This window comes from Macrotis lagotis, chromosome 1 (assembly GCF_037893015.1).
Source record: "Macrotis lagotis isolate mMagLag1 chromosome 1, bilby.v1.9.chrom.fasta, whole genome shotgun sequence".
NCBI lineage: Eukaryota > Metazoa > Chordata > Mammalia > Peramelemorphia > Peramelidae > Macrotis > Macrotis lagotis.
This window is the reverse complement of record NC_133658.1, coordinates 310,752,203-310,779,873: the sequence shown is the minus strand read 5'-3', so window position 1 is coordinate 310,779,873 and position 27,671 is coordinate 310,752,203.

Genomic DNA, 27,671 nt, shown 5'->3' with positions numbered 1-27,671 from the left:
AATGGGAATAATGAACCCCATTTTAAAGTTGAGGACACTGAGAAAGTTTAAATGATTTCTCCAGAGTCACACAACTAGTAAGTCCATTTGAGACTAGACAGAATATTCTAGATCATGGATTTTTTAATCTTGACCCCACTATTTTTTTAAATAATTGATTTCTTGTGTAATCCTGTGTATTTTTTTTATGCATTTAATAATATATTCCAAGAAGGGATCCATAGATTTCATCAGATTGCCAAAGGAATTCATAATACTGAAAGGATTGAAAGTCTTTCCTCTAGGCAAAGACTAGGAGAAAGAAACCAATTTCAATGAGGGCAGAGGGATGCAGAAGGATTCCATGAAGGAGACAGAATCTGATCTGAACCTTGAAAAAAAAAGAAATATTTAACAGCAGAAATGAGGGAAAGAGCATATAGAAGAGTCTTAATGATGTGGCAGGATGAAATTAAGGACTTCATCCAATTTGGATAGAACATAGAATGCACAAAGGGGCAATAAGGTGAAGTAGATCTAACAGAAGAGATCTGGAGTCTTTGTGGAAGGCCTTCAATACCTCTAGCCTGGACAAAACAAAAAAAGAGACAGACTTTGCCTAAACAATCTTATGTAATTTGGTAGTTATTTGGAAAGAAAATCTGGAATCCTGAGGGATGTGGGGTTTTGCCCTCTGTACTATGGTGTCTGAATTCCTGTGATTCAAAATCTCCTTCTAAAACTATGTTTGTTTTCTAAAGTTTAACCACTTATGCAATAGGAAACTATTCAATTTCTAGTAAATTCTTTCTTGGAAGAAAAGTCATTGTGGAAAAGCCAGAGATTAGGGAGAAAATTATGGTTTAGTTTGATTGGCATGCATTAAATGAGTATTGGACTTGGTGTCAAAAGACCTGGGTTCAAGTCTTGACTCTCTTAATAGTTCCATAACTTTTTTTTACCTAAATGGCATAAACCTCACTGTCTTCATTTGTAGCAAAAAAAAACACACAAAAAAACCCTTCTTTCTTGGATCAATTCCTTTGTCAGAAGCAACCAGCTCTGCTTCTTTCCCATCTTTTTTCGAAATCATTTGAAAAGCAGTCCCAGGGGGATATTCGTAGTCTATTCCAATTGTTTTCAGGGAAAAATAAAAAGATGGGACAAGAAAGCCAATAGGAAAAGAGTAGGAGTGTCCCTTTGATCTCTGAAAGGTTGCTGATGGGAATGGTATTCTTACAATCTGATTGGGGAAGCAAAAACTTTTGACTTACCAGACCACTGTATGAGATTGAAGATGAAGATTTACTTGAAAAGATTTACAAAAAAGGAGCATTTTCATAGTACCCTGGAGTAGAAGACAAAGACCATAGGACCTGGGTATACAAAAGTATAGTCATAATCATAATCAGCTATCATTTAATTATTAAGCACCTACTATGGGTCAGGAATTGTATAAAGCATTGAGAATATACAGACATGCAAAAGACAGTCTTTACTCTCAAGGAGGTCACAGCCCAACGGGGGGAGAGAAATGGCAAATCATTATGTACAAAAATGAGATAAACAGTATAAATTGGGAGTAGTGTCAGAGAGAAGGTACTAAGGTTAAGGACTGGGAAAGGCTTTTTGCAAAAAAAAATAAATTTAGTTTTCAAAAGAATGGAGGCTGTCCAGTTTGGAAGTGTTTATGAACTAAAGCTGCTTGATAGAAGCAATAGAGTCATCTCTCTATATATACATAGTCCAGCAACTGGATTATAGAAGTATGGCCTCAGACACTTACTAGCTATGTGACCTTGGTCAAGTAACTTCACCTTTGTCTACTTCAGATGATAATAGTACCTACTTTCTAGGATTGTTGTGAGGATCAAATGTTAAAATATAAGTAAATCATAGTACTTGATAAAAAAAAAAATGTGTGTTTCCTTTTCTTTCCTTCTTTCCAAATGAGCTGGTCCCATAAAGAGAAGCAGAGGACACTATCTATCTGTTGAAACATGACAGAACTACAGTTGGAGTGACTGAGATGCAGAAGGTAGTTCTATAACAGAAAAGAAAATGAGCTGAGGGTGTCTTCAAGAGACAGAGAGAAGCTACTTTTGGGGGTAAAAGGCTATGTGGTAAAGATGAGGAAGCACTCAGGAGGAAATCAAAGCCCCTTTTCTAGCTGGAATCCCAGACAATGAAGTACTATGAATTATCTCTCTTTATCTCAAGATAGATGTACACATCTATCTTGGAGAATAACTCTTGGCTAGAAAGAAGAATCATTCATTTTTTTTAAGGACATCAATTATATTGAAATATAATTATAAGAATTAAAAACAAAATAAAATAGAACAAGTTCATAGGCCCCATGGGACTAGCTGATAAGTTTCTATAGAACAAGGATACATAGTCTTCAGTATCCTTGCCAAAAAAATCCAAAATGAGGGCACAAAGAGTTGGACACAACTGAAAAAAACAACTGAACCATCAAGAAAAAAGCAAAAAAAAAACAAAACCTGAAAGATATTTATTGATTTTCTATGGCTTGTCTTTTAATTTATAAATAAAACTCTTCTGTTTCAAGTCATGAGTGGAAACGCACTATATTCAAGGCAAATTGTGATCCCTTTTCTGGGTGATTTTGGACAAGTTACAATCTCCCTGAGTCTCAGTTTTTCTAAGTTGTAAAATTAGAGGAATTTATAATGAACAAAAACAATTCCAGAGGACTCATGATGAAGCATGTGGCCCACTTGCTCATTGGGAGATGATGGATTCAGTGTAGACTGAGAGAAATTTTTTGAATGTAGCCAATTGCTGTTTTTTTAAGAAATATTTTATTTATTTTGAGTTTTACATTTCCCCCACCAATTCTTGCTTCTCTCCCCCCACCCCCCACAGAAGGCATTCTGTTAGTGTTTACATTGGGTCCATATTATACACTGATCTCAGTTGAATGTGATGACAGAAAAATCATATCCTTAAGAAAGGAAAAATAAAGTATAAGATAGTAAAATTACATAATAATAAAATGTTTTCCCCCCCTAATTTGATGGTAATAGTCTTTGGTCATTGTTCACAATCCATAATTCTTTCTCTGGATGCAGATGGTTTTCTCCATTGCAGATAGCTCAAAATTGTCCCTGGTTGTTGCACTGAAGTGATGAGCAAGTCCATCAAGGTTGATCATCACCCCCATGTTGCTGTTAGAGTCTACAATGTTTTTCTGGTTCTGCTCATCTCACTCAGCATCAGTTCATGCAAATTCCTCTAGGCTTCCCTGAAATCCCGTCCCTCCTGGTTTCTAATAGAATAATAGTGTTCCATGACATACATATACCACAGTTTGTTAAACCATTCCCCAATTGAAGGGCATTCACTTAATTTCCAATTTTTTTGCCACAAACAGGGCTTCCATAAATATTTTTGTACAAGTGATATTTTTACCCTTTTCTATCATCTCTTCAAGGTATAGAGCCAGTAGTGGTATTGCTGGGTCAAAGGGTATGCGCATTGTTGTTGCACTTTGGGCATAATCTCAAATTGCTCTCCAGAAAGGTTGGATGAGTTCACAGCTCCACCAACAATGTATTAGTGTCCCCGATTTCCCGCATCCCTTCCAACATTTATCATTGTCCTTTATGTGGCCAATTGGTTTTTGTCCTTTACTACATATGTTTGTGAGGCAGCTAGGTGGCACAGTGGATAGAAGGCCTGGCATCCTGAAGACCCATCTCTGTATACTCAAATATGACCTCAGTCACTCACTAGCTGTGTGACCCTGAGCAAGTCACTTATTACTGTTTGCCTCAGTTTACTCATTTATAAAATGAGCTAGAGAAGGAAATGACAAACCACTCTAATATCTTTGCCAAGAAAATCCCAAATGAGGTCATGAAGAGTCAGACATGGCTGAAAAACAAAACAACAACAATATAAGTTTGTAAGAGGAGTTTTGTTTTTCTTGCTTTCTTAGTGTGTGAAGGTGGAGTGAGGAGATGTGGGAAGAAAGCAGACAGATCTTTATTTGAAAGTAAAATAAAATTTAATTTTAAAAATTAGGGAAATTGGACTAGATAACTTCTGAGAGCCCTTCTAGCTCTATTTCTATGATTATAGACTTCATTGGTAATTATTCAAAGAATTTTGAGATTTTCTATTGGTTACAAGAAACTTGATTTGATTTTCAGGTTTCATCTAATCAGACTCATAGAACTTTAAGTTAAGAGGATTTTTTTAGACATCTTTTAGTCCAATCTACTTATTTTAGATTGAGAAAACTGAGTCCAGGAGAGTGGAAACAGAATGGTTATCCTCTCTGATTCTCTATGGTATGTCTGTTTGTCTTAATAAATAAAAGGCAGCCTAGTATATGAATTATTGAACTTCAAGCCCAATTTCTCTGTTTGGATAAGTCTATTTTTCTGGAAACTGCTATGAAAATGAAAGGAATACCTTCAAATTTATTGTGTAATCACCTTTAGATATCTTTATTTAGAAATAACTGTTTTAGAATAGCAGATATAATTGTATTACCATTTTCATTAAATTCTTTAATAGTGTTTTCTGTCTTTATTATCTTTGCATTCTTGAGCCTCCTTGTCTCAGTTTCTTCTTACCTATTTGTATTGATGATGACTATGGGTGCAGTGGGGCAGACGTCTTAGTTTGGGGAATATAAAGATAAAAGGGTCTCTAGACTTTAGGTCAAGGTCTTAAGATAAGGACAATGCATCCCAATCAGTCTTGCGCAATTACTATTCTAGGATCACTAAACTATAGCTTTTGAAGCAGAGAAAGTGATAAGATGAATCTATGCATATCAGAAATGATACTTTTTCTCTATATAAGGGATAAATCAAATGTTTCTCCATTGCCCCTGCCAATTCATGGACAGCAGTGTTTATATGACTGCCAAGAGCTGGTATAGAACATATTTTATAGGATCAAAAATGAATGAGCTTTCTAAGTGGAAACATCCAGGAGGGTCATAGTAGTCCTATTCACTCTTGTTCTCTACTTGCAACCTGATAGCTAAGGTCATCAGGTTAACAAATTTAAAAAAATTTACAAATTTAACAAATTTTGCTAGGAGTTGTTTGTACATGTGATATCCTTTTCACATTTCTGTCAAATTTACCAAATAATGATCCATTCAGAGAGTATTTTCTACTAAAAAAGAATGGGTGGGAAAGCTAGATTACTTTTCTAACCTTTGAAAATCATTCTCAGGGGTGGCTAGGTGGCGCAGTGGATAAAGCACCAGCCCTGGAGTCAGGAGTACCTGGGTCCAAATCCGGTCTCAGACACTTAATAATTACCTAGCTGTGTGGCCTTGGGCAAGCCACTTAACCCCATTGCCTAGCAAAAACCTAAAAAAAAAAAAAAAAAGAAAAGAAAAAGAAAATCATTCTCTTGAAATCTCAACAGGAAGTAGCTGACCAGTCACACAGTGAATTAATGGCAAATTCAATAGTTGTGTGATCTTGGATGAGCCAATTTCCTCTCCTGGGAAACAGTTTTATCATTTGTAAAATGAGGGGAACTAAGGAGCCTGCAAACCCCAACCAACCACAGCAAAGTTTATATCATCCTGCAGCTTTACAACCACAAAAGAACATGATGAGAAGGCTCTTGAGCAGTAGCTATTCTGGGCCATCCCTCAATGAAATAGTGCCATGCTAGTTATACCTGAAACTCCACAGAGATATTGAAGCTAAATATTTTATTTTATGAGTGGAGCAAGAGTGCAATTTGTGGATATATTAAAACATCAAGTAATACAAACCCTCTTTCCAGATGGAATACTCTCAAAGTTAAACATTTTATAAGCAGCAGTGTTATTTTTCTTCTAAATTGAATTAGGTTATTGGACTAGGTTATTTATTTTTATTTATTTTTCATTGTTCTCTTTCTGTCATCATCTGAGAAATCCTTAAAATGAGTAGCATTTTTTTTTAAAAAAAAAAAGGTCAGTTGCCAATCACCCATATGCCACTTTCTTTACACCACCTGAGTTGCTCAGGGGTAGCTGACTAGAGGAGTTTCAAGAAATGACTTAGGGTAATGGCAATACCAGAGGAAGTTGGGAAAGAGATTGTCAAATTGCCCCAGATATTATTGAAGGGCCCTTCTGGATCTAACTATCTATGAATCTGAACTCCCAAAGGGCAAACAAGATATGTGGTAAGTTTTGGTTAATTAACTTTTGAATATTCATCAACAAATTAATAACCCAGTCTTCATAGATTATAACATGTCTGTCAGGATCTATTTATTTCCATGATTTTGTGGTGCTTCTGGTATTGATGCATCATAGATAATTTAAGTGTTGACAGAAGAGATGGATTTTGGAATAATAAGCCTGAAAAGGGAGATTCACTGCATAATGTTTAGTTTCCTGAGAGGGAGGAGTTTCATCTTTTGAATGTCCAGCTATCTATTTCTCAAGCTGTAGTTTCTCTAGTTCCACATGGCAGTAGTTGGGCATCTTATACAGTCTGCCTTGGCTTTGTTTTGGGTGGATTTAGAATGAAAACTGGCAGGAACTTTGGTCCCCAAAACTAGAGCACTGGGAAGCAAGGATACCTAGTGGTTCATTTTGCTGGGCTTTCACTGGGACCAATTCAATCTAATCTAAAAACCATTTATTAAGTGCAAGGCACTGAACCAGGTTCTGTGGAGGCAAAGGCAAAAATGAGAAACCTATCCCTATTCTCTAGGAGTTGATTTTCTATTGGTGAGATTTGGCACATAAACAGTTGCATATATGTCTATATGTAAGTATGTATGTATATATATACATATATATATAAACACATGAATACACACTGGTGTACATTTATACATATGCACTTGGGTATGTGATCATTTGAAGAAGGAGAGAGTGCTAACAATGAGAGCCATGACACACCTGATTCAAATTTGTTCTCACATACTTATTAGCTCTGTGACTTTTGCAAGTTACTAAATCTCCCCAAGTCTCAATTTCCTCATTTGCAAAATGAGCATCACAATAGCACTTGTCTTCCAGGATTGTTGGGAGGCTATACTGAGATAATATTTACATAGTGCTCTGCAAACCATAAGGTAGAATATAAATGTTAGTAATTATCATCATCATCATTTCATGTTTGTTTGTTTACTATAGTGCTATTCTTTGAGTTGAGGAAGGTCTTCACATTTTGAAAGAGTCTTGAGATCCATGCATGCACATGAAATTACAAATGCAAAATCATCCAATTTGCTATAAATCTAGTTAAAACCTCTAGTACATGGCATTATGCCACAGTGGCACAACCTTTGAGCACAACTACACTAATGGGATCAAGAAAAGTTTTCTAAAGGACTTGATGTAAGATCTGAGTCCTGAGAAAAGTTGAAGAATATGAAAGGTAAATTCAATGCATCTCGCCAGTTTATAAGTTTTGTAGCATCAACATTTATCAGTAATAAATAGCCTGATTACTATCAGCATGTCACCCACTCATACTTAAAGCTCAAGACAAGTAAACTTAAAGAAAATTAGTTTTCCAAAAGTCCAAGTTGAAGATTCTCTCTTGGTAACAGTGTTTAAACCAATGATCAGAATTCATGATTGTATAGGACTTTAAAATCTAGAAAGTACACTGGCCACAACAAATCTAAAGGTAGATGGTTCAAGTTTTTCTTTTTTTACATTTTTACATAGAAGGTTTCAATGACTCACCCAAGGATGTACAGTTAGCAAAGTGTTGAAGTAGGGTTTTGAATACAGCTCTTTTGGTTCTAGGCTCAATGATTCTGATAGTCCTTATTTAAAGTTTAAAGAAAGCATATTGAGGGGTGGCTGGGTTGTACAGTGGATAGGGCACTGGCCCTGGAGTCAGGAGTGCCTGGGTTCAGGTTGGGTCTCAGACACTTAATGATTACCTAGCTGTGTGGCCTTGGGCAGGCTACTTAACCCCATTTGCCTTGAAAAAAAAAACCTTAAAAAAAAGAAAGCATATTGAAAGATCCATATAAACCGAATCAATATAAGTGCATGTAAAAAATGTAATGGGAGCTAAAAACAGCAAATTAATTAAAAATGGAAGAGATCTATAGAAATCTTTATAAGAAACTTCTTACCATCATAAGCAATAGAGTCTAATGTTATAGATCTGGATATGCTCTTGAGGAAGGAGAAATATTATTTAAGAAAATAAAGATGGGAAGAGCATTTGGATTAGACTAGGTATACAGAGAAGCCACAATTTGAAAGCATTGAGAAATTGATTCATAATAAACCAAAAGAGAAGAGGATACTAAAGACTGTAAAAAAACCTTAGATCTGATTTTTTTAAGGCAACTGAGAGAATATCAATAACCACCAATCCAAATGCCTGCTTTCCTGTCTCTACAAGATTATAAGAATAATCTACATCAAAGGCATCCATGATGAAGGTCTGAAAAGGGATCAGACAGGTTTTCATAAGTGGATTCTACAGAAGACTATCTTTAGAGATGCACAAAGGACTGAAAGGTAGAAAGATCTTGCTGTAAAAAAAGGGAAAATTTCACTGTATTTATTATTTGTTAATGATAATATTTTTGATTTAAAAATCTATCACCTTAGAGTCTGTCACATAATATATCTTCTATTTAAAGAATCAGAAATTCTTGTGTTATAGGTGTGGCTCTCTTCTAGTTTGATGCTGGGATAAAAGGGGACACTTGCAAATCAATGAATGTTTAAAAAAGGAGATTTTCTTTGCCCAGACACAGTAAGAATAAGCAACAAAGAGACCCTAACACTTCTGAGAACCATCTGATGATTAAGTCTTCAGGGTATGGTGACTTACATTGTCTCAGGTATCCACTAAGTCTGAGAGGCCTAGAATACCTGGGTTGTTTTTTTTTTAATTTCTTTTAACCAGAAAACTACATCAGGAAAAGTTATAAGAAGGGAGGAAGCTACAGATGGAAACTGGGTTGAAGGAAGCTGCATCAGGAAAATACTGTTCACATATTGAAAGATATAAGAATAGAGATGACTTTGTTTAATGATTCTGATTATTAGTACAGAATTATTCCTAAAATGGGGAGAAAAATTTCCCAAAGGTTTTTTCCTCAAACATGGAGGATTTTACAGCTTCAAGAATGAATTAAAGGTGCAATCTCTCATATCTGTCTGATGTTCTTTTTTTTTTTAAATGGATGACATTGTGCTGATTGCATTAAGTCTCAGAATATTGAAGAGTTTACTAAATGAGATCCATAATCACACAAAATATTTTGGCCTAACTGTCCACATTAGAAAAATTTAAGTGGGGGGAGGCTAGGTGGCGCAGTGGATAGAGCACTGGCCTTGGAGTCAGGAGTACCTGAGTTCAAATCCAGCCTAAGACACTTAATAATTACCTAGCTGTGTGGCCTTGGGCAAGCCACTTAACCCCAATGCCTTGAAAAATCTAAAAAAAAAAATTAAGTGAATGAAGAAAGCCTAATGATCAGATTATGATGTGTGTGGTCAATTTTTTAAAAATTATTTTATGTTTTTTAACCATCAAGCATTCATTTATTTTCTCCCTTCCACCTACTGGGAGAGAGAGAGAGAGAGAGAGAGAGAGAGAGAGAGAGAGAGAGAGAGACAGAGACAGAGACAGACAGAGACAGAGACAGAGACAGAGACAAAGACAGACAGAAACAGACAGACAGAGACAGAGAGACAGAGAGAGAGAGAGAAAAATGAAAGAAAAGACAAAGAAAGGACAGAAGAAAAAAGAGATTGTATTACAAAAGTACAATAAGTAAAACAAATTTCTACATTGGTCATGTCCAAAAATACATTTTTAAAAATCCACTACATTAATTCATCATCTCTGTCCTGAAATAGGCAGCATTTTTCTTTCAGTTCTCTGGAAATATGGTTGATGATCCAGTTAATCAGAATTCTGAAGTACAAAACTGTGTACTATATATAATATTCTGTTTCATTCATATACCATATTTTTTCAACTATTCCCTGATTAATGTGCAGTTCTATGAACATGCCATGGAATAGGTCAGATAATGTACAGATATTGCAAATGGACAATAAACTAGATCTAGAATTAAGCAAAAAGAAGACAGTGGACTAGCTAGTCTTTTGAAAATGATTTTCTTTTAATGAACCCAAGCTTCTACATGAAACAAAGGTCTATCTTTTTAAAACCAATAATTCCCCAATGACAGACAACATATAAGACATTTAAATAAGAAATTACACAGTTGAATTACATCAGAGAGATATATCATTGAAGAAGAAAATGGGCCAGTCATGTAGCAAAAAAGGGGTCAATTAATGGGAACTATTTATGCTATAATGTAATATATATAATAGTGAGAGATTTAGAGGAAGATCCTAGAATATTAAATATACAAGCCCCTCCTGAGGGAGGTGGACACTAGGACAGGGACAAGAGCCATACAGGATGGGCATGTATGGAAAAATTACAATCTTCCCAAACAATGGACTCACATCATTGAGAACAGTTCTCATCATATATCCATCAAAATAATCAAAGTCTGATGTATTTCATTTAACCTTACATTTATTGGCCTTTAATATAGCAATTTCTAATACTATTACATGATTATCTACTTGTTATTAATTGTCACTTTTCATTTTTGTCACTTAATTTGATTTATCAAATCACCCGATGGCTTATTGGTTAATCTTGAAATAGAAAGTGCTACAGTGTATAGATGTGAGGTATTATTCTGATATTGGGTATGTAAATGGCACAGGGTTAGAGAGCTGGGCTTGAAGTCAGAAAGGTTCTTCCTCCTGAGTTCAAACTTGGCTTCAGACTTTTACTAGCTAAGTGACTGGGCATGTCATTTAATTCTGTTTGCCTCAGTTTCTTCATCTGTAAAATGAGCTGAGAAGGAAATGGCAAATCACTCTAGGATCTTTGCCTAGCAAAATCCCAAATGAGGTCACAAAGAACTGGTCATGACTTAAGAATGACTGTTGAACAACAACAAAAAATTCTTTTTAGGTTTTTTTTTAAGAGTAATTTCCTTTTTTACTTAGCTGATTAATCTTTTGTTTTCAATTTTGCTTCCCCTTTGCTTTTTGAAACTTCTTTTTCTATATTTGTTTCAGGATTAGCATTTGACTGTTTTTCTAGTTTATTAATTACATGTTCAATTCTTAGCTTTTCTCTCTCTATTGTTAACAAAAGTCTCCAGGGATATACATTTTTCTCTAACACTTACATCCTGTTACAATGAAGAATATTATCTCAGATCACAGAAATTCTGGGTTCAAATCCCACTTCTGAAAGCTACTATAAAGGTATGTTACAAAAGTCATGCAGTTTCTCCAGGTGTCAGTTTGCACATTTGTAAAATAAAGGAGTTGAAATAGTTGACTTCTAAGGTACTTTTAAGATATAAATCTGTGATCCTATCATCTTTCTTTTAGCTTTTACAATCTTGCTTTTTTAAGTTATGAAATTGCATGATTTACAGTCATATAACATTGCCAGGAAATTATTAATATTAAAAAGATGCACTTTTTTGTTGATTCCCTAAAAGAGCTACATCACTTTCAGATTTTCATCCAGCCCAACCCTTTTTATTCATAATTAGTCACAGATTATGATTCACTCAAGTATCAAAGATGAGTTTTACATTTTTAATGATTAAATGGATAGAAGAAGAGAAGCTAAAAAGATAGCTTCTTGATCTGGTGCCCAAGGATCTGTATTCAAGTTCCACTTCTTCCTTGATTAATTTTGGCAAGTCCCCTAAACTCCATGGGTCTCATTTTCTTCACCTATAAAATCACCAATGGGGTTTGGACCTAAATGGAAAGTCCCTTCCAGCTCTAGGGCTGTAATGATAATTCTCTGACCTCCAACTTTTGCTCAAATAACATTTGTGCCATTGTCCTAGACTTACTTTAGAGAGAGAATGCATTTTCATTTTCTAAGGGATAGAACATGGATAATTCTGGTAATTCTGTAGTTCATGGAATTCTCTGTGTTACTGGGGCCCAGAGCCATTTACTATTAGACACTTGTGAACAGTAAATGCTTTCTGTTGCCTTCAGGGATTTTAGAGTGAAGAGGAGGATTCTGCAATTAACTGGTGACCTGGGAGACAATTACTCAAGATAATATTAGTGGAAGGATAATTGTTTGGTGACTGAATTATGCAGACTGATTGTTTTATGTATATCCTATAAGCTTTGTGTCCACATGGTGCTCATGCATTGAAAACAGGTTACAAAAAGAATTTTGTATGGGATCTCCAAAGCTCAACCTATACAAACTTCAGCAACTTTCTCAAGCCTCAGGGTAAGGAGATGCATCCTCTAATCTGATGACCTTGCTTTAAGACAACCACTTACCAAAGCAAATTCTCACTCCTATGCAAGCTATCTGCAATTACTACTATGTTTCCATGGAAATGAACATCAGCTCAGCCAAAGCAAGAGAACTGAAGTTTTAAAACAGCAATTATGTAGAATCACTTACAGTTTCCATGGAAATGGCAGCTGGCAGCCAAGTGATCAAAACTTATTTTGTGCATTTTGGCCCTAAGATAACATACTGAGTTGGAAGGTCACATTTCTAGATGGTTAATGGCAAGAAATTTGCAAGAGGCAAAAACAGAAGACAAAGTGGAACATTGGCTCTGGAGTCAGAGAGCTCAGGTTCATGCCTTAGGTTGATGTTTATTGTTCAGGTGACCTTGACCAAGTCATTTATCCTCCCTGGACTTCTATTGCTTCATTTGCAAGAATGATTGGGCTAGAGTTGATGGTCCCTGGGTTTTCTTCTATTGTTCACTTGCTTCACTTGCATCCAACTCTTTGGAATCTTGCTTGGGAGTTTCCTTGGCAAAGATTCTGGAGTGGTTTGCTATTACCTTCTGCAGCTCATTTTTACAAGGGAGGAAATGAGGCAAACAGTGGCAAGTGACTTACAAAGGGTTATACAGCTAGTAAGTATCAAATTCAAACTCAAGAAGATGGGTCTTCTTGATTGCAGGCTCAGAATTCTACTTTACAACATAGATGTCCCCATAATTAATATATTTATGAACACAATATGGTAGAAGATCCTGCACACACACATACATACACAGATCAGATTATGTCATAAGATTATAGATGTACAAATAAAGAGGGAAAGGATCTATATGTACAAAAATATAGTTTTGGGGGGCAGTTAGGTGGCACAGTGGATAGAGCACCAGCCCAGGAGTCAGGAGTACCTGAGTTCAAATCCAGCTCAGACACTTAATAATTACCTATCTGCATGATCTTAGGCAAATCACTTAACCCCATTGCCTTGCAAAAACTAAAGAAAAAAAAATAGTTTTTATTTTCCCCATGGAAGCCAAAAATTAGAAACTAATTCTACTGGGGAATGGCTTAAAGAAATTGTGGTGTATGCACATAATTTTACAGCATTATTGAAAAAATTAGCTTTGAAAAGTTTTAGAATTCAACACAATGAGAAACCACAAATCCAAAAGAAAGAAGATGAAACTTTCCACTTCTCTCCTGCTAGAGAGGTGGTGATTTTAAAATGCAAAAAGAAATGTACATTTTTGAATATAGCTAATATCAGAATTTGTCAGTCAGCAAGTAAGGATCTACTTTGTGCTAAACCTTGGAGTTATAAAGAAAGAAAAAAGACCTTCCATGTTTTCAAAGAACCAACAGCATAATGGGGGAGAAAACATGGAAATAGTTAGGAACAAAGAAAATACTAAAACTGGAGTTAAACAACAGAGGAAAGGCATTGGCATTAAAGGAGAATGGAAAACGCTTCATATAAAAGATGGGGTTTTAGCTGGGACTTGAAAGAATCCAGGAAGTCAGAAGAGAGAGATGGGGAGGAAGAGAGTTACAGATATTGTGAACAGCTAGTGAGCATGCATGGAGCTGGAAGATGAAGTACCTTGGGTGAAGAATAGTGTTACTAGATCACAGAATACTTTGGGCTAAGGGACTGTAATTTTTAAGACTGTGAAGGTAGGATAGGGCTGGTTACAAGGAACTTTGAATGTCAAATAGAGAATTTATATTTGATTCTGAACAGGAAGCCACTGGGATTTGTTGCATAGGAGATGATATGGTCAGACTTTTTCCTCAGGATATAACTATAAAAATTTGATGGATAAGTCATGGATAGTCTATATTAGGAAGAGACTTGACCAGAGGAGACCAAATAGAAAAAGGCTGTTGCAAGAGTCAGGGATAAATGAGGTAATGAGGTAATATCAGGGGAGGAAAGGGGATATATTCAAGAATTGTTACAAAGGTCAAATCCATAGGACTTGGCAATAGATTAAATGAGGGCAGCTTGAGAGCAAGGAGTCAAGAATGAAATTCTAGGTTGTGAGCCTCGAAGACTGGAAGGATGATGATGTCCTAAATAGCCATGGGGAACTTTGGAAAAGAAGAGGATTTGAAGGGAAAGAAAATTAGTTCAGTTTGTTTTGCCAGACTATGCAGCTATATATTGAAGACTTTTTTTTTCAATTGATCAATCAGTGATGAGAATATTAAGGAGAGAGCAATTAAAAAACCCCAACAACTTGTTACTTGAAAAATAAAAGTAAACTATTAAAAATAAAATAATAGATTTAGAGATAGAAGGGACCCTAAAGATAACAAGACTTAATGAGGGTCGTGCAATTATTAAGCTTCTGGAGGAAATTAGGGATTTAACTCTTCTTTATTCTAAATTCCATTATACCATGTATCCAGAACAGCTTAAGACTAATTGTATACATTGCTAGACATATACTCCAAGGAGTGTAAAGAAAGGAAGGAAGGAAGGTCATACCCACACCAAAGTATTCATAGAAGCATTTTTTTGTAGTAACAACAAAAATGGAAATAAAGTAGGTGTCCATAAATTGGAGCAATGCTAAACAAATTTGTATATTCATTTAATGAAATATTACTGTGTTATAAGAAATGATGACTATGAGGAATGTATAGCTATCCCTTCCACATCATGGGGGTAGAGACTGGGTTCCCCCCACCATGATCTAGAAATATTCCAGATAAAAAACTTTGGCCATCTTTCAGTACCAGAGAAGAAGTCTAAATTATTATGGTGATAAGAGAAAATATGTTGATATTATACATTATTAATATGCATTTCTGAGTTTCTAAACTTTTACTGAATCATCTGCTGAGCTTTGTTTGTTGTTTGTGACATAGTGAAACCAGAATGGGAAAAGTTGCAATATGGAAGTATGAATACTGAAAGTAACTTGGACTCGGAAAACAATATTCACAATGATTACAACAATGTAAGTGGAAAGAACAACAATAACAATAAAAGCAACTACAAAGTCTATGAAATTATAATGACAGAGCTTGGTACCTGAAAATAGTTGAGAAAATGTACCTAATTCTAATTCAGGGCAGGGTTTGGAGACTAGAGATATGGAATACTGTATATACTCTTAGACACAATTGGTTAGTTTATTAAGCCAATTTCCTTCTCTTAAAGTCTTTGTTATAAGGGACAGCTTTGTGGGAAGAGGAGGGGGGAGGACATTTTCAGAAATGAATGTGATGCAATGACAGAGGACTAAAGATGAAATAGACTACTGATTCCAGACCAAGTAGACTTAAAAATAAGCATAAAATATGAATGGAGACATACATTTTTAAAAACATGATCAATATAGGAATTTGTTGTTTTGTTTGATACATGTTGGTGATTAGAGTTTTTATTTTCATTATTGTTAAATGGGGAAGAGAAAATTGAGAGGGACAGAAAATATAAGTGTAAATAAATAAAATAAAAATGAGGAAAAAATGAATGCCATATTTAAAAAAGAAAGTTAATTGTCCAGTTGTATCCAACTTTTTTTATTTTGAATTTTTTACAATTTTCCCCCAATCTTGCTTCCCTCCCCCCAACCCCCCCCAGAAGGAAGTCTGTTAGTCTTTACATTGTTTCCATAGTATACATTGATTTAAGTTGAATGTGATGAGAGAGAAATCATATCCTTAAGGGAGAAAAATAAAGTATTGTGCCTGATGCTTGCACTAATGGAATGAGCAAGTTCATCAAGGTTGGTCATCACCTCCATGTTGCTGCTAGGGTTCACAATGTTCCTCTGGTTCTGCTCATTTCACTCAGCATCAGTCCATGCAGATCTTCCCAGGCTTCCCTGAATTCCCATCCCTCCTGGCTTCTAATAGAATAATAGTGTTCCATCACATACCTATATCACATTTTGTTAAGCCATTCCCCAATTGAAGGACATTTACATTAATTTCTATTTCTAGTCTTTGCCACCACAAACAGAGCTGCTATGAGTATTTTTGTACAAGTGATTTTTTTATACATAACTAAACTATTCTTGTTTAAGAGTAAACATAATACCCTTCCCCCCAAAATATGACCCTCATGAGAAATAAAGTAAAGGAAAGAGAAAAAAATGTGTTTCATGTTCTGATACCATCATCTCTGTCTCAGGTGGATCACATTGTTTATGATAAAAGTTACTTCCATATTTTTGCACTTTTGCTGTTGCTGATTGTAATTCCCTCCATTCATTCCTCCCTACTACCATATATTATATTTTCTCCCTTCATTCACTCTGTCCCTCTTCTAAAGTGTGCTGTAGGGTAGCTGAGCAGCAAGCAGACTGATCACTGACCCTGGGGCCAAAAGGCTCCAAGTCCATATACCACCCCTGAGACCCAGCAACCACTTGACAGTGTGGTTCTGGACAGGCCACCCAATCCCAGCCCCTTGCAAGAAGTAAAAAAGAAAATGTGTTATATCTGACTATTCTCTCCTCTGATCTACCCTCTCCTCTACCACCCACATCCCTCCTTCCCCCTTCCCCCCTCTCCTTTTTACTCTAGATGTCTATATCTTATTGAGTGTATATGCTGTTTCCTCTCTGAGCCATTTCTGATGAGATGAAGGTTCCCTCATTCCTCCTCACCTTCCCTGCTTCCATATCATTGCAAAAGCTCATTGTAAAAAAAATGTCTTTTATATGAAATATCTTAGCCTATTCCATCTCCTCTTTCCCTTACTCCCAGTGTATTTCCTTTTTAGTCATTGACTTCATACTTACATTATATTATATCTTCAAATTCAACTCTCTCCTGTGCTCCATCTATAAAAGCTCCTTCTACCTGCTCTATCAAATAAGAAGTTTCATATGAGTATCATCAGCATCATTTTTCTGTGCAGGAATACATGCAGTCCATCATCATTAAGTCCCTCATATTTTACCCTTCTCCTCCACTCTCTATGCTTCACCTGAGTCCTGTATTTGAAGGTCAAACTTTCTGTTTGTAAATTAGAAAATTACAATTGAAAGTCCAACTTTTCCCTGGAACAGAATGTTCAGTTTTGCTGGGTAGTTGATTCTTGGTTGCATTCCAAGCTCTTTTGCTTTCCAGAATATTGTATTCCAATATGAGCCCTTAAAGTAGTTGTTGCTAAGTCCTGTGTAATCCTGACTGCAGTTCCACGATATTTGAATTGTGTCCTTCTGGCTGCTTGTAATATTTTCTCTTTGACTTGGGAGTTCTGGAACTTAGCTATAATATTCCTGGTGGTTGCTTTTTTTAATCTCTTTCCAGATGAGATCAGTAGATTCTCTCAATTTCTATTTTTGCCCTCTGCTTCTAGGATATCAGAGCAATTTTCCTGTAGGATTTCTTTAAAATGAGTTCAAGGCTCTTTTCCTGATCATGGCTTTCAGGTATTCCAATAATTTTTAAATTATCTTTCCTGAATTTGTTTTCCAGATCAGTTGTTTTTCAATTAGATGTTTCACATTTTCTTCTAATTTTTCATTCTTTTGGTTTTGAAGTATTGTCTTGACTTCTTGTTAAGTCAATAGCTTCCTTTAGCTCCATTCTACATCTGAAGGATTTGTTTTCCTCAGAGAACTTTCTTATCTCCTTTTCCATCTGTCCAATTCTGCTTTTTAAATCATTCTTTTCCTCAATAACTTTTTGAACTGTTTTATCCATTTGACCTATGCTGGTTTTTAACATTTTTTTCAGCATTTTTTTTTTGGATCTCTTTGACTAAGCCACTGACCTCTTTTCCATGTTTTTTCCTGCATCTCTCTCATTTCTTTTCCTAGTTTTTCTTCTATCTCCCTTACTTGATTTTCAAAAACTTTTTTGAGCTCTGTCATAGCCTGATCCCAGCTTCCATTTTTCATGAAGTCTTTAGATGCAGCAGCTTGTACTTCCTCATCTTCAAACTGAGGAGGATTCTTGGGATCATAGACAAAGAATTTCTCAATGGTGTTCCTCTTTTTTCTCTGTTTGCTCATTTCTCCAGTCTGTGACTGGCTTGGGGGTGCTTCCTGAGTTTTTGAGTATTATTGGGACACCTACTTTGGAGGGGGGGTTGGGACACCTCACTGGGACCTTTATTCTTCGAAGGTCTTATGCTTTCTTGCCTGTGCTTTGATATGTAGATGACCACAGGAGCTCCCCTCTGCCCTGGAACTGTGAGGAGGAACCCTGCTATCTTACTATGGAAGGCCAAACTGCAACCTGGATCTGAGTGTGGGCAAACAGCAGAGTCCTACCCCAGGGAGAGTAGAAAGATTTCTGCAGTCTCCCCTGACTCCCTTACCATCTGTGGGCTGTGCTCTGGAGGTGCAGGCTGGTTCCTCCTGATTCTCGCTGCAGGTTCTGCAGCCAGTGCTCCTCATTCCACACTCATTCTGGTGTAGTAGAGTTCTCACACAGCCCCTTCAAGCTGTTGGCAGTGATCCCTGGGCTGTGCTGTGCTGGGGCTTCACTGTGGCCCTGGCTTTTTTCTGACCCCTGATCCTGGTGAAACACATCTTTCCCACAGAACTTCTAAGTTATCTTGGATTGGGAAAATGTATCACTCAGTCTTTCTGTGACTTCTGCCCCTCTAAATTTTGGCTAGAGTCATATTTGTTGACTTTTGGAGTTTGGGGGAAGGAAGGAGTTTCTCTGAAATGTTGCCTTCATTCTGCCATCTTGGCTCTGCCTATCCAATTCTTTTTAACCCCATTTGGGGTTTCTTGGCAAAAATGTTGGAATTGTTTGCCATTTCCAACTGCAGTTCATTTTACAGATGAAGAAACTGAGGCAAACTAATAAATTCCCAGGATCACACAACTAATAAGTGTCAGAGGACAGATTTGAACTCAGGAAGATGAATTTCTTCCGTATTCTACTCTATCTTCTTGATGCTCTATAACAAGAAAAAGTATCCACAAAAAAAACAAGATAAAACTTACAGAAGTCAAGAACCAAATGGCATAAATATGTCTTTTGAAAATGTTATTTCTTTGTCTTTGTTTTTACATTATAAGATTCACCCCTGTATCCCTTCCCCTTTCCATCTCAGTAAACCACCCCCCTTTTATGGAGCTTGTCTTCTCAAAAGGAATTGGAGCCATAATCTTCTCATATAATTTATCTGGAGATAAGGTGTTCTTTGCAGTCTCAAAACATTGATTCAGTTTGTTGAAGGAATGAGTGAGTAGAACAGAATCATTTCTTCAAAGCAGTGTCTCTTGCTTTTATTAGATTCATAAGTGCTTGTCAGTAGATGATAACATTTAGATTTCGCAAGGGCAAATGAATTTCACACATCTACCTTTGCCAACAAAGATTTTGTTTAGCCAAGGAATAGTTTGATATATTTATAAACAAGATGTAAGGTTTTTCCTAAAGATAAGTTCTTTCACTTGAGAAAAGTAAACAGGATTCCAATTAGTGAAGTTGTCAATTACTCCCCCAGTTCTGGGGGTAGTTAGTAGCTATTTGATCTTTTCTTTCTTCTAATACTAGGAATGAGTTTCTTCACTTTATATCCACATCTCTTTATTAAAGGAGATGGTTTGATTGTCCTAAGAAGGAGCTTCATTTTTTTAATGGAAGCTTAAAAGTTTTTCCCCCATATGTACTCTCAGAAGATGCTATCTTTGAGTTCAATAGCCAAAATATAAGTGGGTTTAAGACTAGACTCAACTCCTACCTTCTGAGTTTCCTGCCTTGCTTACTTGACCTTAAAATGAAATGATCAACCTTTGGTAGTCTATGCAAGGGTTAATTGATTATAAGGGACCAGTTATCCAGCTGACTACAAAGGTGCCTCTGTACCAGACTTGTCCATATGGAATCAGTCAAAACACCATTACCAATGCAGAATTAATAGCATTTGGTGTTTCTACCTGCACTTGGCTTAGGGCTTCAATGATGGCTTTAGGATTAAGTGAAATGTCATGACAATAGAAGCAATAAATTGAAAACAAACTCTTCCATTGAGGAGAGTTCATTTTATTCTATTTGTTCTTTTAGAGAGTGATTCTCTGAATGTTTGCTTTCTTGGCATTAAAGATATGTGGGTAGGGAATTCAGACTGCCATGGTTTTTGATTCTCTGTGTTAGCTGAAAAAGATTTTTAACTAATTAGCAGTCTAATTGGAAAATGAGGTGGGTGTGTCATCACATCACAAAAATTCAAGATGAAAGATGGACAAAAATGGAAACCAAGTGGGTGCCCATGGATTGGTGATGATATTGTGGGAAAAGCTCTGAACTTAAGAGTTTAGAGGACCTCTCCTCAAATCTCAACTCCATCATTTACTATCCATGTGATTTTTAGCAAATCTTTTATTGTCTCTGGCCTTCAGTTTCCTCCTCTGTAAAATGAGGAATTTGATTACATGACCTCAGGTCACACCTATCTCATGATCTATGATTGTGACAAAATAAAAGTTGTGGTATAGGGATGTAATGGAATATTATCATGTAAAATGAAAATGAATATGAAGAATTGAGAGAAAAATGGGAAGACTCATGAACTTTTACAGGGGGATGAAAGCAGAAGCAAAGGAACAATATGAACAATGAAAACAAAATTGAAAGTTTTTAGAATTTAGTTTGAGGATAATGGTCAATCTTATTTTCAGGGAATTGATGATGAAATAGATTCACCTCTTGAGGAAGTTAGGTGGCATAGGAGATAGAGAATTAGCCTAGGAAGAGAGAACTGAGTTCAAATCTAACCTCCAACATTGGCTGAATAACTTTGGACAATCTCCATCTTCCTCAGTTTCCTCATCTATAAAAATGAGTATAAAAAATAACTACTTCCAAGTACTGTTGTAAAGATAATATATAACAATATTTGTAAAGCATTTTGCAAATCTTAAAGACTATACAATATTAGTTATTATTATCATTCCTCTTCTTAGTAATGGGGTGGTTCATGATGTCAGATGCAATCACCATGACAGTTTATTTAATCTAACTTTTTTCTTTGTAACAAGAGAAATTTCTATGTGTAGGGTAGTTATTGAGAAGTAACCCATATTAAGCCCTCCCCCAAATAAAAAATACATAAAAATGTCAGCAAATGGACAGTACCAATACCATATTGGTACCCTCAAGATAATAAAAGAATCAGAAGGAGGCCTTTATGCTGGCTGTATTTTCTTTTTTTTGTTTGTTTTGTTTTTTTAGGTTTTTGCAAGGCAATGGGGTTAAGTGACTTACTCAAGGCCACACAGCTAGGTAAATTATTAAGTGTCTGAGACCAGATTTGAACCCAGGTACTCCTGAGCCCCGGGCCAGTACTTTATCCACTGTGCCACCTAGCCACCCCTGGCTGTATTTTCAATGGGTTATTTATTGAATGATGATCACATACACAATGAGAAGATATAGAGGGAGAACCAATCTAATCAAGTCATAGATCCCTTACTAAAATTACAAAGAATTGCCAAGAAATCCATTGTTTTAAGTGGATTTATCAGGGAAATGTGGGTTTTAAAAGTGAAGGCAGTAGTATTAGAGCTGGAAAGAACCATAAGGAAGGCTGTCCTGGTAAATTTTTATTAATTTTCTGGTGAAGGTAGGAGGAGGAATGTTTGTAATATACACTTTTGAATTCAATCTGCATTATTATTAACACTTTCATCATCTCTTTCTTAAGTCTAGACAATTATTAAAATAATAAATCAAGGAGTGATTTTTGGTATTTGCACATTTCTGAGGAATAACAGCTCATACTGAAAATTTAACAATCAGTGAGTTGGCAGGTTAGATTTAGCTCAAATTTAAGGTAGGTGGCTATTTAAATCAATGATTCTCTAATTCTCAAAGCCCAAGGGTACACTTAGGTAGCTTAAGGATTCTCACACAGAAAAATTAATTTAAATTTAGATTCTTGTAAGTTATAAAGAATAGGTATAGCCCCTTGGCAAAGAGATTAGAGAATTGCACAACTGAAGAGAGAAAGGCAGTTGCAACTTCAGAAAGGAGAGAAGAGAGCTCTTTTTTCTTCTTAAAGTTCACTCCATTTGATATCACATTATCTCTTAGTAGTCCATTCCATTTTTTATATCCCCTTGAGAATCAAAGATATGTGACTTCTGTCTAAATTAAACCTCTTCTAGTTTAATCCAAACCCATTGCTCCTTTTTTTCATAGTATCTTTTGCTTTTTGCCATACCCAACCCTGTAACAAAGAAAAACAGTTAAGCAAACCCAATTGATAGAGGAATAAAGTCTGTCAATTTATGCAGAATTCTCTATTCATTGTCTCTCTCATTCCACCTATTTTCAATTCCAATCCAATAATCATTTATTAAGCTACTATAATGTGTTAGGCACTGTGCTAAGCACTGGGTTTGCTATTATTTGTCCTTCATCCCTGTAGAAGACCACTACAGGAGGGAGGTGAGACACCATGACATGCAAGAGAATTGGATTTAAGTGAGATGATGCTGTGCAAAGTCACCAGCTTCACTTTCTTCTTCACAGTCATTTGAGTCCAGTGGCCAGATAGGAATCAGAATGACTGGAGATGGTCTTGGATATAGTAGGAGAGCTTTATTGCTTAATAAAAGAAAAAAAAGCCCTTGCCCTGAATGAGCTTTTAATCTAAAAGGGGAGATAAGAGAGTGGGACACCAGGGGATATCTAAATTGGGAGTATCATGTTCTATAAAGTTGAAACCAATCATGTCAGCAGATGCAAAGTGGAAACTGTCTCCAAAAAAAACACAAATTTCTTATTACCAAAGTTCTTGGTATTGTCAAATGGTTCCACATTAGAAAGTGATATGATGTAATTAATGGAAGTGACATGAAATAAGAGTCATTACCATCTACTTTACTGCTGTACCCTAAGAAATATGGAACCTTTCTATCTAACTTGCAGTTGAATCCTTTTGTATGCTGATCTCCCTGAGAATGAGTCCTATCATGCTTTTCTATTTGTATTTCCAGTGCTTAGCATAGTGTTTTGCATATAACAAAGTTTTTAATACATTCATTCATTCATTCATTCATTCATTCATTCATTCATTTTTCCTCTGAATGTAATATTGGTCCATGCATTGGAGTTTAACTGTCTTAGTGAAATTTTTTTCCCCCCTCGATTTTTGTGTTTTGATTTTGAAAGGCAATGGGGTTAAGTGACTTGCCCAAGGTCACATAGCTAAGTAAGTAACAAGTATCTGAGGCTACATTTGAATTTAGATCCTCCTGACTCCAGGGCCAGTGTTCTATCCACTACACCACATAACTGCCCCTTTATTTTAATTTTCAATCACATTATTGTAGTCACTGGTACAGCGCTCTTGCCTCTGCTTTCTTTATACTGCATCCATTCATTCAAATCTTCATGTTATTTTAAATTCTTCTTATTTTTCCCCTTCTTGTCTGACAGGGAAAGACAGTTGGGGAAAATCAGATATGAATATAGAGAATTTGTATAGTTATAGAGAATTTCTTGTGAGGAAACTCATTTTACCAGTACAGATTGTACTTGTCTATAACTTGAGTCTTATAGAGTTATCTGAGAACATGGAGAAGCTGAATGACTTGCCCAGAGTCACACAGTCAGTTGAAGTCAGAGGTAAAATTTGAATCCAGGTATTCATGACTTGAAGATTAGCTATCTACTATATCATATGATTGTTTCTTATGACACAATAACAATTCCATTATGTGCATTTCTAAATCAGTGGATACAAATTTTATTTATATGTTTTGTTTTTTGCTATCACAAAACTACAAGAATAAAAATTTTGGTACACATAGACTATTTCTATTTTTGAAATCCTTGGAAACAGATTTGCAATAGTTAGATTACTGTATGAAAATAGTTTAGTGACTTTTGATACTTAATTCCAAACTGTTTTCTAGAACATTTATACCAATTCACACTTATATTGACAGACTTAATTTCACTGACTTGACTTCCCACATTCCCTCTCACATTGATTACTTTTGTATTTTATCATATTAGTTTATCTGATGGGTAGAAAGTAAAAGTTCAAATTGAAATTATTATAATTAGTGATTTGAGCTGTTTTTGATAGGATCATTATTAAGTTGCATTTTCAAAAATTTCAATTAACAAGCATTGTTTTTTCTTTCACTTGCCTTCCCCAACTGAACAAAAAAGAAAAGAAAAACTTTATTATCTGGAATCATGGTTGGTCATTGAATTGATCTGAGTTCTTAGGTCTTTTAAAGGTTTTTTTTTAATAATACTGTTATAACTATGTAAATTTTCTTTGGATTCTGTTGATTTTCACATTGTATCAGATCACATAAGTCTTTCAAGGTTTTTCTGAAACCATCCATTTCATTATTTATTATAGCTCAATTATATTCCATTACATTTGTATACCATAATTGTTTTAGTCATCCCATATGTCTTTATTTTCCAGTTCTTTGCCATCATAAAAAGAACTGACATGAACATGTACAACAACCTTCATGGAAGAATGGAGGCATGATGTTAGGGATAGTCCTTAAAAGTTTCCTTGGGGCAACAAAAAAAATCAGAATGGTCAAGAGCACCATCAGAAATACCTAGATCATTGAAGACATGAAGATCCCTCTGACCCATTGCTGGTCTCATCATAGATTGGCACCATTTGAATTCACAAACAAAATAAAACAAGCAAATTAAAAACTAAGATGCCAAGGGCTTTTTTTACTTAACTTGTTCTAAGGCCTAAGTTGATATTGAGATTCAACTCATACTATCTCCCAATCAGTATTCTCTAGTCCAGAAGAGTCAAACAAGTAGATAGCTATACTTCTCAGTGCCACAGGAACCAATTAAATTCAAATTTGAAAATATTTGACAAAATAAATAAAAATAAAATAAAACATAGATCATAGTTAGGTGGTTTTTTCTAAGTCAATATTTGATTCACATGGATCCTTATGTATGGTTTGGTGGCCCCAGTTCTATTTCAGTCTGAGATCTTTGCTCTAATACATCAATCAAAATCTCCTTCTCTCTAGGAGCATAGTCAGGACAGTTTGCCTTAAAAAAACAGCACATCTGATGTGTGATATTTCACGCCAGAACCAAGATGGCATGCTCTTAGAATTTTTCTCTACGCAATATTAAATAAAGTTTCTACACAGACATTAAAGCTACAAATCTCACTAAAAAGAAAAAAGATTGAAACAAGTTTTCAACTATAGAAATCATGGAGGATCTTCAGTGAAAGTCTAGAGGTAAAGAAGGCAAAGTAAAGCTCAACTAGGTGGGAGAGTGGTAAAACCAGTGGGACACGTTTAGCTATAGTGCAGCCTAGGTCCTGGGGAATGTTATGGCATATGAATGTTATGGAGTATTAGTGTTCTATAAGAAACCATGAATGGTTTGGACCCTAGAGAAGCATGAAAAGAATTACAGGAACTGATGCTGAAGGAAGGGAACAGAAGCAAGAGAACAAGGTACACATTTACAATAACATTGTGAATTGATCAACTTTAAAGGATGTAGTTCCTCTCAGTAGTTTAGAAAGCTAGAACAACCCTGGGAGACCTGTTATGAACAACACCATCCACATCCAGATGAAGAAAACAAAACAACACAAAACAAACAAAAAAATACTACAGAATCTGAATGAAATCTATGTTTACTTTTAAAATTTTCTCTTATGTTTTTCCTTCCTGTTCCATGATTTTCTTTCTTTTCTAATTCCTCATACCAAAAACATGTAAACATGTTAAACACAAATGTACATGTATAATGTTCACTAGATTGCTTGCCACTGGTGGGAGGGAGATGGGAAGGGAAGGTGAAAGAAAACCGGGTAACTTATAAATATGCATGTGGATGAATATTAAAAAAACTTTCATAACATGTAATTAAAAAAATAAAATAAAATAACAATTAAAAACAACAATACATACAACTTGGTTATACCATTTGATCTCTTGGGAATACTTATTAGATATTGTAGATGTTTGAAAACTGCATACTATTTTCATATAAATCCTGCATATACTTGAAAACAGATATGAGCCTGCCCAGATTCTCAAATCTCATACAACTCTATGGCTATGATACTTCACCTTTCCTCAGGCTGTGTCCTCAACTCCTTTTAATTTTGTTCATAGCACCAGTTTTCCAAAGGTCTGTTTTTGAATTTTGATTCTGCCACGTACTAGCTACATGGTGAGGGAAGATAATATAACTTCCCTGAACCTGAATTTTCTCATCTGTAAAACAAAACTAGTAACACCTATGTTGTAGAGTAGCTAGGTGGTACAATGGTTAGAATGCCAGACTTGGAGTCGGGAAGACTTATCTTCCTGAATTCAAATCTGCCCTCTTACTTAACTTTTATGCCACACTTACTAGTTGTGACTTTGGGCAAGTCACTTAACCCTATTTGCTCTAGTTTTCTCATGCAAAATGAACTGGAAAAGGAGATGTCAAACCATTCTAGAATCTTTACCAAAACTCCAAATGGAATTGGGCCTGACTGAAATAACTGAACAACAATAACCAGAGAACATATATTATCTACCTCAGAGGATTACTGTTAAGAGTTTTATAAAACTTAAAGTATTATAATATGTGCAAGCTACTACAGCTATTGAGAAGGCAGGCAACTTCTCAGTCTCTTCATCTGTAAAACAGCGATAATGTTACTTGCATTACTAGTTTCAAAGTTTGGTTATAAGGAAAATACTTTCAAAACTGTAAACCAATCTTATAGACATTTGAGCTATATATACCATCATTTTAATATTTCTTTGGCATTCTGTAATTCTACCCTGGAGACTCAGAAAAAGTCAAAGTAGTGTCACTATAGCTCATCTCAAATTTCATGATTCTAGGAGCTGACATTCATCGAATAAACCTTATACAATGTTCTTTTTATACAGAAACCCTTTGATTAGATTGTATTATGCCACCAACTACTTAGCTTCTGAAACAAATTTACAAGTCATAAAACTGCAGCATTCTTAGAGTAAGATGATGGGCATTTCTGGCTCTGGGTACTAAATAAAGTACTTATTAATTTGCTTTTCTAGGTAGATATTTTTTGCTATTGACTTTAATTAAACTCAATGTGAATAGAGCAAAACAATTTTTTAAGAGTTTGATAAATAAGTTTTCCTTTGAACCCTTAGCTGTCAGTATTATCATCAGGAAATTACCCATTTTAATACACAGTAAGAATATATAGAATCATGTTTGTTTTTGTAATGAAAGTGTAGACATATATATCTAATTTCAGCTCAGTGAAGGTGACTATTAGGGAAGAGTTTGCTTAGTTCTCAAGGAAATGGGAGGGTGTAGTGTGGGAACAGGAAGAAAGCTAAGAATGTTGGTGGGGAAAGTTAGGTGTACAATTAGGAGAAAAAATGAATGAGACTGACAACAGAAAGTCAAGGAAGACTGAAGGAAG